Raw genomic sequence first — 11,861 nt, 5'->3', positions numbered from 1 at the left:
GTCCCGCTAAGGCTTGGTCCCTCCTTTCTTTCCTCGCGATGGCTTGTTGCTCTACGCTGACAAGCCCCGGTCCCCAGGCAGGCTACAGCCGTCGCTGGTATGCCAGGTCGCGTGCCGTGGTCAAGGCTAAGAGGTGTGTGGCCCGAGGTCCAGTAAGAGCCCCTGAGGCGCGATGCTCAGGAGGTCCCCCTTAGCGCTCAAGCGGCCATGGTAAGGCAAGAAAGGAAAACGACTTGGCCGCAACAGGGCTGCGGCATGGCGTGAGTGAACATTAGGCCCAGATATTTAGACGATCTTAGGGCGAAACTTATCTTGCTGACTTCGCGGCGATTCCTGATGTCGCGCTAGGGCTGTGCGCCAACTCGTGCGGCGTAGCCAGGTCGGCCCATACGAGTTCCCCTCTCCTCATGCTCCCCTTAGTGCTCTACGTCCTCAGGTACCGGCCCTCGAGCGAGCTCAGCCGCCGCTGGTATGCCAGGTCGCGATGTCGTGGTCAAGGCCAGGGGGTGAGGGCTAGAGAGCCAGTAAAAGCTCCTGAGTCGCGATGCTCAGGAGCCCCCCTTTTAACATGCAAGCGAATTGCACGAGAGAAAAAGAGACTCGCGGTGCCGCCTGCTATCCTTCCCTCGGGATCCCTGTGAGCAGGCACAAGAAGGAACATGGTTTGCCGTTACAGCTGTCAGCCTGTCGCTAGTTGCTCCGGATGAGGTGAAGGCATTGAGGGCCTGGTGAGGTGACGTGCGCGGGGCGCGCCGCGAGCCAGAGCTCGACCGCTCAGATTTGTCGACGTGGCAGGGACGGACCCATGCACCAGCGCTGTGCCTGTGTGGAGGCCCCGAGAGAGGCGATGATTAGGCAGGCGGTAGCAGTTGGCAGGTAAAGCATGTATAGCAGATCAACTTGGATAAATGCAGGAAGATACACGCCACCGGGTCTGGCCCGAGCGGCTTAAGGATGATGCAGCCCGAGGGGCGCCCCAGCAAGGTAAGCTAAAGACTTAAGCAAAAGGGATACATGCAACAGGGACGGACCCGTGTGGCCTGGGAATAATGCAGCCCGAGGGGCGCTCCCAGCTTAAACGAACTTGGAAGATGTCACCTGGTTCTGTAGACGAAGTAGAGTTGGTGCATCTGAAGTTGCGCGTTGAAGGAATGTCTCCTCATGAGCCATCGGGGCCCTGAGCCTCGGGAGGCTCTGGAGGTTCAGGAGGTTCCCTGAAGACCGTCTCCATCTCCTCCAGGACGGCGTGGCACCTGACCTCCTGAGCCGCCAGGGCTCGCCGCATGTCGCGCTGGTAGGCCGACGCCATGCTTGGCAAGCCAAAAGGCATGCGAACGTAGCTGTGTGGTGGGCCCTCACAGCGGCCCACACACGATGGCCAGAAGCGCTCCTGAGATGCGGCCCTGTTGAGCCCTGGGACGTCGACGCAGACACGCAGCCCGGCATCCTCGCCTGGATGGGGAGTCGCGCCTTGTGAGCGGCTATGGCCGCGCATGGCTCTTGCTTCTTGCAGTTCCTGGGTGGTCTTGGTGATGAACTCCTGGGTGGTGGGCACTCCTTGCCCTGTGCTCTCCCGAGGAAGGTGTGCCGGGAGGCACACTTCCAAGTGGTGCCCAAGCGCCTCCCTCATGAGGTTGGCAAGGTCTGAGGCTCTCCAGAAGAGAGCCCCCGGGTCCTGCCTGAGGAGGGCGCCGGGCGCGCTTTCCTATGCAGTGGAGGGAGGCGCCCCTGGAGCGGGCGCTGATCCTGACGAGGCTCCTGCCGCGACGCCATCTTCTTGGGGTCCTGTGCGGCGCGGCAGCTTCTTCTTGGGGATGGTCTCTGGAGGGCCTTCACTTCTGCTGTCGGGGTCGTCGATTGCTGTGGCTTGAAAGGCGCGCTCAAGGGAGCACACCGCATCCCTCTCTTCACATGGGACCGTGATGATTCCTCCGCTTCCTGGTATCTTGAGAACGTTGTAGCCGTGATGATTGACTGCCATGAACTTGGCCAGGGCTGGATACCCGAGGATGGCATTGTACGACAGGCGGATGTGCGCGACGTCGAAATTGATGAGCTCGGTGCGATAGTTCTTGCGCTCCCCGAAGGTGACACGCAGGCGGACCTGCCCTATCGGTGTGGTGGAACCGTCGGTCACTCCTGAGAAAGGCTTGGTTGGCTGGAGCTGCTCATATGGCACTTGGAGGTTGTGGAACGTGTCGACGGACAGGACGTTGAGCCCTGCACCGCCGTCGATGAGAGTCTTGGTGACTTGCACATTGCTGATGACTGGGGAGCACAGCATAGGGAGGGCGCCAGTGGTGGCTGGGCACTTGAGCTGGTCTGCCGAGTTGAAGGTGATGGCACATTGGGACCACCTGAGCATGCGCGTGGCCTCGAGCTTGGGGAGCATCGCGTTTACCTCGCGAGCGAACTGTTTGAAGATGCGCTGAGAGGCTGGGGCCTGGGCACCGCCCAAGATGCAGGCGATCGCACGCGGCTCCTGGAAGCCTCCAGCCCCCTCGTCCTGGTGGTGGTCGTCGTTCCTTCTTGGTGGCGGCAGCGGAGGAAGTCCGGCGTTGCCCTGGGGCGCCCTCGCGAGGTTGGTCCTGCCAGCGGTCCTCACGAGGCCGGCCGCGCCACTCCTGGCGCGGGCTACAGTCGTCCCAGCGTCCGCCTCCGCGTCCTCTTTCGCGGTCGTAGCCCCGGTCGTTGTGCTCGGGGCGTCGACCTTAGCGTCCTTCCCGTATGGCTCTGAGCTCTTGGCAGTCGCTGGTGTTGTGGGTCTTCAGGCTGTGGAAGGCGCAGAACGGCCGGCCGTTCTTGGATGACTCGGGCTGATCTCTGCCTCGCTTGGTGTCGGGCTCCGCTGCGAGCACCACTGCCTCTTTGCGCTTCACGTCCTTGGCCATGGCCTTCTTCTCCTCCGCTCCCGCAGCTGGCAGCTCAAGGAGAGAGATGCGCCCCTCCTCAGCTCTTGCGCACTTGGTTGCCAGGTTGAACAGCTCCTGAGATGTGCAAAGCTCCTCATGGATAGCGAGCTCTTCCTTTATCTTGACGTCACAGACGCTGTCTGAGGACGCGGAGATGATGGCTTCGTCCGTGACCTTGGGGATCTTGAGGCGGGTGTTGTTGAAGCGCTGGATGTACTTCTCGAGGGTCTCTCCTGGTTGTTGCTTGATGCAGTGTAGATCACCCGCGGCCGGTGGGCGGTCGCGAGTGCCCTGGAAGTTGGCGACGAAGCAGTCGCGCATCTTGTCCCAGGAGGAGATTGAGCCGTGCTGCAAGTTCAGGAGCCAGGAGCGGGCCCCATCCTTGAGAGCCATGCGAAACCAGTTCGCCATGACTTTTTCGTTGCCGTTGGCCGCTTCGATGCTCAGCTCATAGAGCTGCAGCAACTCCGCGGGGTCGGCGGTGCCATCGTAGCGAGGAGGCAGATGTGGCTTGAACTTGCCTCGCCAGGCGACGCTACGCAGTTCGGGGGTTGAAGGCGCGGCAGCCGGCCGTGGTTGCCGCGGCCCGCTTCTGAGGTGGAGCTTGGTCTTAGCAAAGTCTGCGCTGTGCCACTGCAGGCGGCACGCGGTCTTGACGAAGTGGCGCGGGGAGCGCTGGTGCAGCTTCTCGCGGCCGCGGGATTTCTTGGCAGCTTCTTTCTTCACGCGCGGGCGCCGGGCGCGGTGGATCATGCTGCGGAGGCACGCGCCTTGGTGCCAAGGCACCATCTTGGGGTTGAGGTGGTGGAGGCATGCCATGAGCCCCGTCGCCCGCGGCTGGTTGAGGGGGAGGCAGAGAGTGGGACGACGCCGGAGAGCCCCCTGGGGCGTGGACGAGCTCGGCGACGCGGTCGAGCCACTCCTCATAGAGGTCGTCGACGGGGCGGTAACGCAGGAGCTCGTTCGCCGCGATGAGCACGGCCCGTGCCTCCATGGGAGCGCTGTGCGCGTGAGACGAAGAACCGGCAGGGGTAGTGATGGAGTAGCGGTGCGGCCGTCTTGCCGCACCGAAGGATGCAGCGAGGACGCCTGCTGCTCATTCCCCGCCGGGCCGATGGCAGCGTTGGCGGCGGGAGACGGAGAACGACGAGGTGGCCCGCCTACAGGGGCCGTCTGAGCGACGCGGGCGGAGAGGGCAGCCCGACGCTCAGCTCGAGCACGGTAGTCGTCCGCCATGGAAACGACGAAGCGTTGGAGGAACGAACTGATGGAAGGGAAACTACGGCGCACCCCTACCTGGCGCGCCAAATGTCGGATGTGGGTTCCGACAAACCCTTAAGGTTCGAACACTGGGGTGCGCGCGAAGTCTCTCCCTCCTACCGATCTACGCTCTAGCTCGCTAAGATCTTGCGGACGAACTCGACGAACTCGCAACACAGAAAGACACGAGGTTTATACTGGTTCGGGCCACCGTTGTGGTGTAATACCCTACTCCAGTGTGGTGGTGGTGGATTGCCTCTTGGGCTGATGATGAATAGTACAAGGGAAGAACAGCCTCCTAAGGTTGAGGTGTTCTTGTGCTTGTGTAGTAGAGAATGATCTGAACTGGTTCCGGATCCCCCTCCTACTGTGGTGGCTAGTCCTATTTATAGAGGCCCTGGTCCTCTTCCCAAATATCGAGCGGGAAGGGAGCCAACAACGGCAGGCAAATTTGAAGGGGGACAGCTAGTACAAGCTATCCTGACAAAAGCGGTCTTCGCCTGCGAAAAGCCCTGGGGTGACGCCGTCTTGGGTTCCACGATGACCTCTGCCTTGCCGTCCTCCTGGTCTTGGTCTTGTTGCACCAATACGGCAACCTTTGCCTGATGCCTTGGTACTCTTCGCCTGCGCTGGCCTCCTTAGCACCAAAGAGGAAATAAGGACGCAGCGCGCACCGACGCCCGCCTGGCACCCGCCTGGTACCGTTCGTCATGGCTCACGTCACGAGAGCCTCGTGAGGTTTGCCTTGCCTTGATATCTCCACTCCAGAGGAGGTCTTGCATCGTCCGCCTCGCGAGGCTTGGACAGTCGCGAGGGTCTTGGGTGTCTTGTTGACGAAGATGGGTCCTACGGCCTGCTACTTGGCCACGTTGTGGGCCGCAGGCAGGCAAGTCTGGGGACCCCCGTTCCTGGAAATCTGACATGCACAAGAGGAGATCTTACTTCCTATCCGTGCTGGCAAATTTGGTTCAGATCTTCTTCTTGTGAGTTGTTTGAATACCGCGTCATGAGAGGTCAGTACTAGCCTTCTTTCACATGATTGTGCAGTGTGCTTTCATATGTTGTGCTACTTGTACGGTAATGTTGCTTGATTTTAGTGAACTGCACAAATGGAGACAAGACTTCCAATTTGTATGTGCACCGTAATATCCCATTGAGGTAAGATAAGGATATTTCAGAACTATTGGCCTGTATTTTGCCACTTTCATCAGAAAATTAATGTCGTTGTTTAGGGCTATACTTGTGCTCCCTAATTGACATGCCAAATCTTACATTGAAGGCGAAGCTTGTCTATTATTGAACCAAGTGATGAAGGGGAAGAACAAGCAGAAGAAAAACAAAAATCAACTCCCGGTGCTGTAATGAAGCACTGGAACTGTGATGACACAAGTAATGATATAGTTTTGCATCTTAATTTATTGCTATGGCTGGAACGAGCAATTATTTTGCCACTGATTTGATGCCACTCTTAATGTAATATGTAATTATCTCTACTTGTGCAAACAGGGATCTTCTTTGAAGATACCATATATTTTAGTGGAACTGCACAAGAAGATGTTGGAAACATTAAACTAATCGAGGAGTATATAGTAAGCATGGCAACCACAGTAGATAACAACAGATGGTTCTGGAGAAGTGCTTGATCTGTATGCTCTACACAATAAGCCTCCTGACAAAGGTTGGTACTCGCCCACGGATTTCATCCATATGATTGAGCTTTGTCATCTCTATTGGTGTTGTGCTACTGTTTAGATACTGTCATGAGAAAGTGGTATTGTCCTTGAGAAGTGCTTCATCTGTGTTGTTTTAAATATTTCCTTTCCTTTTTTGAGCAAACAGGGATGCTAGCATTTAGTTGTCCTCTTGTCTTTGCACAACAGGATCATCCTCCTCTGAAGAAGGATATGGAGTACGTGAAGTGACTGGTTTCGATTATGCCAGGATGAAGAAGCCCTGTCTATCTTCTCATTAGAAGGGGCAGTTGAAGGATGGTTACATTACTCCCCACAAGACCAAACTAACTTCAGCTCAGAAGGACCGACATATCTCCATTTTGCTGTGATGCGCAAGTACAATGTTGTTCTAGGATTCTTTCCAGTGAGTTCCATTTTTTTAAAAGTGTGCTCTACATGGACCATGTGGGTGCCTGTTTAAACTGTCAATTCATAGTACAGTTTGCTTTATACTAATAACTTTTTTTGTATTTGTGCAAACAGGGGTGCTCAACTTGATTTCAATGGGAACTGCACAAAATGTTCATGAATACATCGAATCATTCATTTCCACCACAAGAAAGGAGGTGCCGATATGTTCAAGGCGTTGCAACATATAAGGGCGAAATCATACAAGCTACGCGCGAATTTGGTTGATTTTGGTGGAACTGCACAAAAAGAACGACTGGTTTATTTAGCACGAGGTGCCATGTCAATGTTCGAACTGATGGAAAACCCGGCCCATTCCACAATCGTAGGCATTTGATATTTTGGAATGAGAAAACCTTGTCAAAGTTTGCTCATTGATGTACGCAAAAAAACAAGCATTTGACATTTGGGAATGGGACAACCTTGTCAAATTTTGCTCATTGATGTTAGAAAGAAGACATGCGTTTGATATTTTCGAATGGGACGCCCTTTGCTGTCAGCAGCGTCGATCGATTTTTCTTTATTCTTTAGTTGTGAAGTAAATATTGGCTCTGACATGTGAATCGCTGAGATGCATAATCATCGATTGTTTTGAATTTTCTCTATGACACTGGTACAACGACGTGCTAAACAAACGACTTTTAACCCCTTTCCGAGACGGCATTTGGATTCGTCGGCAAGTGAGTGTGGGCGATAGGGGAGGTCCTTCTCACACGACCCAGAAATCGTCGGGGATAGGCCCTCCTGGGAGCCGTGTGTGATTGTTAGTTGATCGAACATGCCTAGTTTCTAGAAACCGTGCGGGTTGTTTGAGTTCATCGCCCACGGTGTTGTCTGAGTAACCGTTTGCAATAGTAAACCCCAATAAGCAGGGTAATTAGACTATTATTGATAATCCATGTACTAATCAAACTGATATTTCTTATAAAACACGCCAGATATTTCATACCCTTATAAAAGCAACCAGGATTTCATAATCGAATTACATCAGATAGCTTCGGCACTCCATTACGCCATTACACAACAGCACCAAGTTCCACATGCAACATCAAAAACCTTTGGAAAGTAGCATCATACACGGTAAATAGACAGATGAATCTCATCTGGGAAACTACAGAAGCGGAAGGCAAATATTGAGCCTTCAGTGATGTTGAATGTCCTTGCAACTTTAGGCCAGTGGCTATGGATAATTGCCCGCCCAACCTTTGTCCTCTTCAACAAGACTTCAATGTTGTACCGTGTGTGTTGAATGAATACCTTCCTCGCCTCTTGGCCATGCAGATGGTTTGAGAGGTAATCATCGGTGAACTGCTTTGAAAAGTACTAAAAACAAAGCTATGCATAAATTGATGTTGTAAATTTTGAAATGGTGCAAGGGGTAAAAACAAGGTAAAAGATTTGGTACCATCCTATAGTTGACTGATGTCTTCTTCATTGTGCAAACGAAGATCTTGCTGTTATTCGTCGCAAGTTTCTTCATCCTAACAATCTTTCTGAGTTTCTTTACTTGACTGATATTCATGGACATCTCATTTCCCCATATGCAAAATGGGTCGAACAGTGGGTCTAAGCCTCTGACAGCAGGACCTACATGTGCAAGACCAAATTGTAAGAAACCTAAATATTAGAATGATTCCTGCAACTGCACAATAATGTGCTATTAGCCAAAGGACCCTGCTTGAACAAACCTCGATGGTAAACCGCAGTGTCTCCCATTGTTTCGCTGCAACAAACATAAGGAAGATCTTGATCAGGTTAACTGAGAGTTTCCATACTATCAGTAGAATATGTATTGAGTACAGCCAAATTCGATTGGTGTCACATGCATAACAATACAAAATTGTACCCACAACAAATGAATATCAAATTGCAGAACTGAACCAAACAGTTAAATGGACAGCAGACCAAATGAACCAAAATAGTTAACTGAGCATGACATTGCAGAATAGAAACATATACTAGAAGATAAGATAGTTAACAAAACAAAGAATGCTTGAGAACAGTACTACGAAATGTAGCAATTGTTGGACCAAAGTGTTAACTGAACATTACATTTCAGAGGACTAAACTGTAAACTGAACATCAGATTGCATATTAACATTACAGAGGACAAATCACTAGAAGGCACTGGCAGTGGCCTCGAGAAAACATCACGAACTGTATTTTAAAGTAGACAACCGCGTGGTGGTGTTGACGGTGGCCTCGAAGACGAGGTGCTCCTCCAAGATCTGACGGTCGACACGCATGGCAGCCATAACGACCTCGTTCGCGCATGCGGCCGCATGATATTGAGCTCCATGTTATACTGCGTGCAAAATGGCCATGGGCGGCTCTTAACTGGAGGAGGGGGCACTGATTTCGGTGGAAGGTGTTGCTCCGTCGGTCGGGGCATGTGGGACGGGAAATGAGGAGGATGGTGTGGGTGGGGTGCGGATTACCTGACCATATCGATGAGGCCGTGTAGCAAGAAGAAGGGTCGGCGGCGAGGAGATTGCGCAGCAAGAAGAAGGGTCGCCGACAAGGAGGTGGCGCTTCAAGAAGAAGGGTCGCCGCGAGGAGGCGGCGCTGCAAGAAGAAGGGTAGCCGGCGAAGAGGCGGCGCTGCAAGAAGAAGGGTAGCCGGCGAGGTGGCGGCGCTGCACGAAGAAGGGTCACCGGCGAGGAGGCTGAGCAGCCAGTAAGCAGCAGTGATGGTTTGAACTTGGAAAGCAAGGAGGAACAGTGGAAATGTGGCTTTTGGTAGTAGGAAGGGGGTGGGGATATAGATATTTCCGCGGTGGCAAAAAAATCGCTCTGTGCCGCGAGAAACTGGCGCGCAAGTGTGGTTCAAGCGGGGGCGGTGGACTGTAGACGACGAAGCTTCCTACGTAAGCCAGACAAGACGGTGCACCAAGATATTTTATATCGCATCCCACACGATTCTTCCTAGTAAACTGTTTGTGGTATACTTGATTTTTTTCATTATGTTTTTAAAGACAAAATGGTGTTACGGAGGGAAAGGATGGTGTTTGAATTGCGAGAACATTTACGTACAGTGAACATGCAACTAGTACATGAGTGTCGTGTCTAAATTTGGAATTATTCCGGGTTCGTTTGGCATTTTTATGCATTAATTGAGTTTCTGGGCATTTAATGTGCATAATTCAAATTTGAACTACAAGCACATGCTCCAATGCACCAAAATTTGTTGAAAAATCACATGTGTGTCTTTGGGTGAATTTATAGGTCCCATGCAAGAAATGGGAATGAAATTCAAACATCTCGGTATCGTGGCTCGGCCAGAATAATTGAGAAACTTGGTTTCTTAATTCCTGTAAATCCAAAACATCGCTGAAAATCATGAACTTGGCATGGTGTCATGACATGGCACCAACATGTTTGAGTAAATTTTTTGGCCGAATTGGGACAAGCTTTGGTGTAAGCTTCTTGCAAACCGGAGCTACCCTTAAGAAGGCGCTTAGTTCCGAGAGGGAATGTGTCACCTCCGTGTGCGAAACGACATACGTACACTGCCTTCTCCCGCCTTAATTTTTTTACACTGGCAGATTATACCAAATAGAAGGATTCATCTAAATTTTGGAATCATTCCGGGTTCGTTTGGCATTTTTATGCATTAATTGAGTTTCTGGGCATTTAATGTGCATAATTCAAATTTGAACTACAAGCACATGCTCCAGTGCACCAAAGTTGTTTGAAAAATCACATGTGTGTCCTTGGGTGAATTTATAGGTCCCATGCAAGAGATGGTAATGAAATTCAAACATCTGGGCGTCGTGGCTCGCCCAAAAAGATTGAGAAACTTGGTTTTTTAATTCCTGTAAATCCAAAACACGCCTGAAAACCATGAAACTTGGCATGGTGTCATGACATGGCACCAACATGCTGCGGTAAATTTTTTGGCCGAATTGGGACAAGCTTTGGTGTAAGCTTCTTGCAAACCGGAGCTTCCCTCAAGCAGGCTCGTGGTTCCGAGAGGGAACGTGTCACCTCCATGTGCGAAACGAGATACGTATACTGCCTCCTCCCGCCATAATTTTTTACACAGCCAGATAAGACCAAATAGAAGTATCGTGCTAAATTTTGGAATTATTTCGGGTTCGTTTGGCATTTTATGCATTAATTGAGTTTCTGGGCATTTAATGTGCATAATTCAAATTTAAACTACAAGCACATGCTCTAGTGCACCAAAGTTGTTTGAAAAATCACATGTGTGTCCTTGGGTGAATTTATAGGTCCTATGCAAGAGATGGGAATGAAATTACAACATCTGGGCGTCGTGGCTCACCCGAAAAGATTGAGAAACTTGGTTTTTTAATTCCTGTAAATCCAAAACACGCCTGAAAATCTTGAAACTTGGCATGGTGTCATGACATGGCACCAACATGCTTCGGTAATTTTTTTGGCCGAATTGGAACAAGCTTTGGTGTAAGCTTCTTGCAAATCGGAGGTTCCCTCAAGAAGGCTCGTGGTTCCGAGAGGGAACGTGTCACCTCCATGTGCGAAACGACAAACGTATACTGCCTTCTCCCACCTTAATTTTTTTACACAGGCAGATTAGACCAAATAGAAGTATCATGCTAAATTTGGGAATTATTTCGGGTTCGTTTGGCCTATTTTATACATTAATTGAGTTTCTGCGCATTTAATGTGCATAATTCAAATTTGAACTACAAGCACAGGCTCCAGTGCATCAAAGTTGTTTGAAAAATCACATGTGTGTCCTTGGGTGAATTTCTAGGTCCCATGCAAGAGATGGGAGTGAAATTCAAACATCTGGGCGTCGTGGCTCGCCCGGAAAGATTGAGAAACTTCGTTTTTTAATTCCTGTAAATCCAAAACATCCCTGAAAATCATGAAACTTGGCATGGTGTCATGACATGGCAGCAACATGCTGCGGTAATTTGTTTGGCCGAATTGGGACAAGCTTTGGTGTAAGCTTCTTCCAAACCGGAGCTTCCCTCAAGAAGGCTCGTGGTTCCAAGAGGGAACGTGCCACCTCCGTGTGCGAAACGACATACGTACACTGCCTTCTCCCGCCTTAATTTGTTTTCACAGTCAGATTAGACCAAATAGAAGTAACGTGCTAAATTTTGGAATTATTCCGGGTTCGTTTGGCCTTTTTTATACATTAATTGAGTTTCTACGCATTTAATGTGCATAATTCAAATTTGAACTACAAGCACAGGCTCCAGTGCACCAAAGTTGTTTGAGAAAACACATGTTTGTCTTGGGTGAATTTCTAGGTCCCATGCAAGAGATGAGAATGAAATTCAAATATCTGGGCGTCGTGGCTCGGCCGGAAAGATTGAGAAACTTGGGTTTTTAATTCCTATAAATCGAAAACACGCCTAAAAATTATTAAACTTGGCATGGTGTCATGACATGGCACCAACATGCTGCGGTAATTTGTTTGGCCGAATTGGGACAAGCTTTGATGTAAGCTTCTTGCAAACCGGAGGTTCCGTCAAGAAGGCTCGTGGTTCCGACAGGGAACGTGCCACCTCCGTGTGCGAAACGACATGCGTACACTGCCTTCTCCCTCCTTAATT

The sequence above is a fragment of the Aegilops tauschii genome, chromosome 2, assembly GCF_002575655.3.
Source record: "Aegilops tauschii subsp. strangulata cultivar AL8/78 chromosome 2, Aet v6.0, whole genome shotgun sequence".
NCBI lineage: Eukaryota > Viridiplantae > Streptophyta > Magnoliopsida > Poales > Poaceae > Aegilops > Aegilops tauschii.
Note: the sequence above shows the minus strand (reverse complement) of the source record.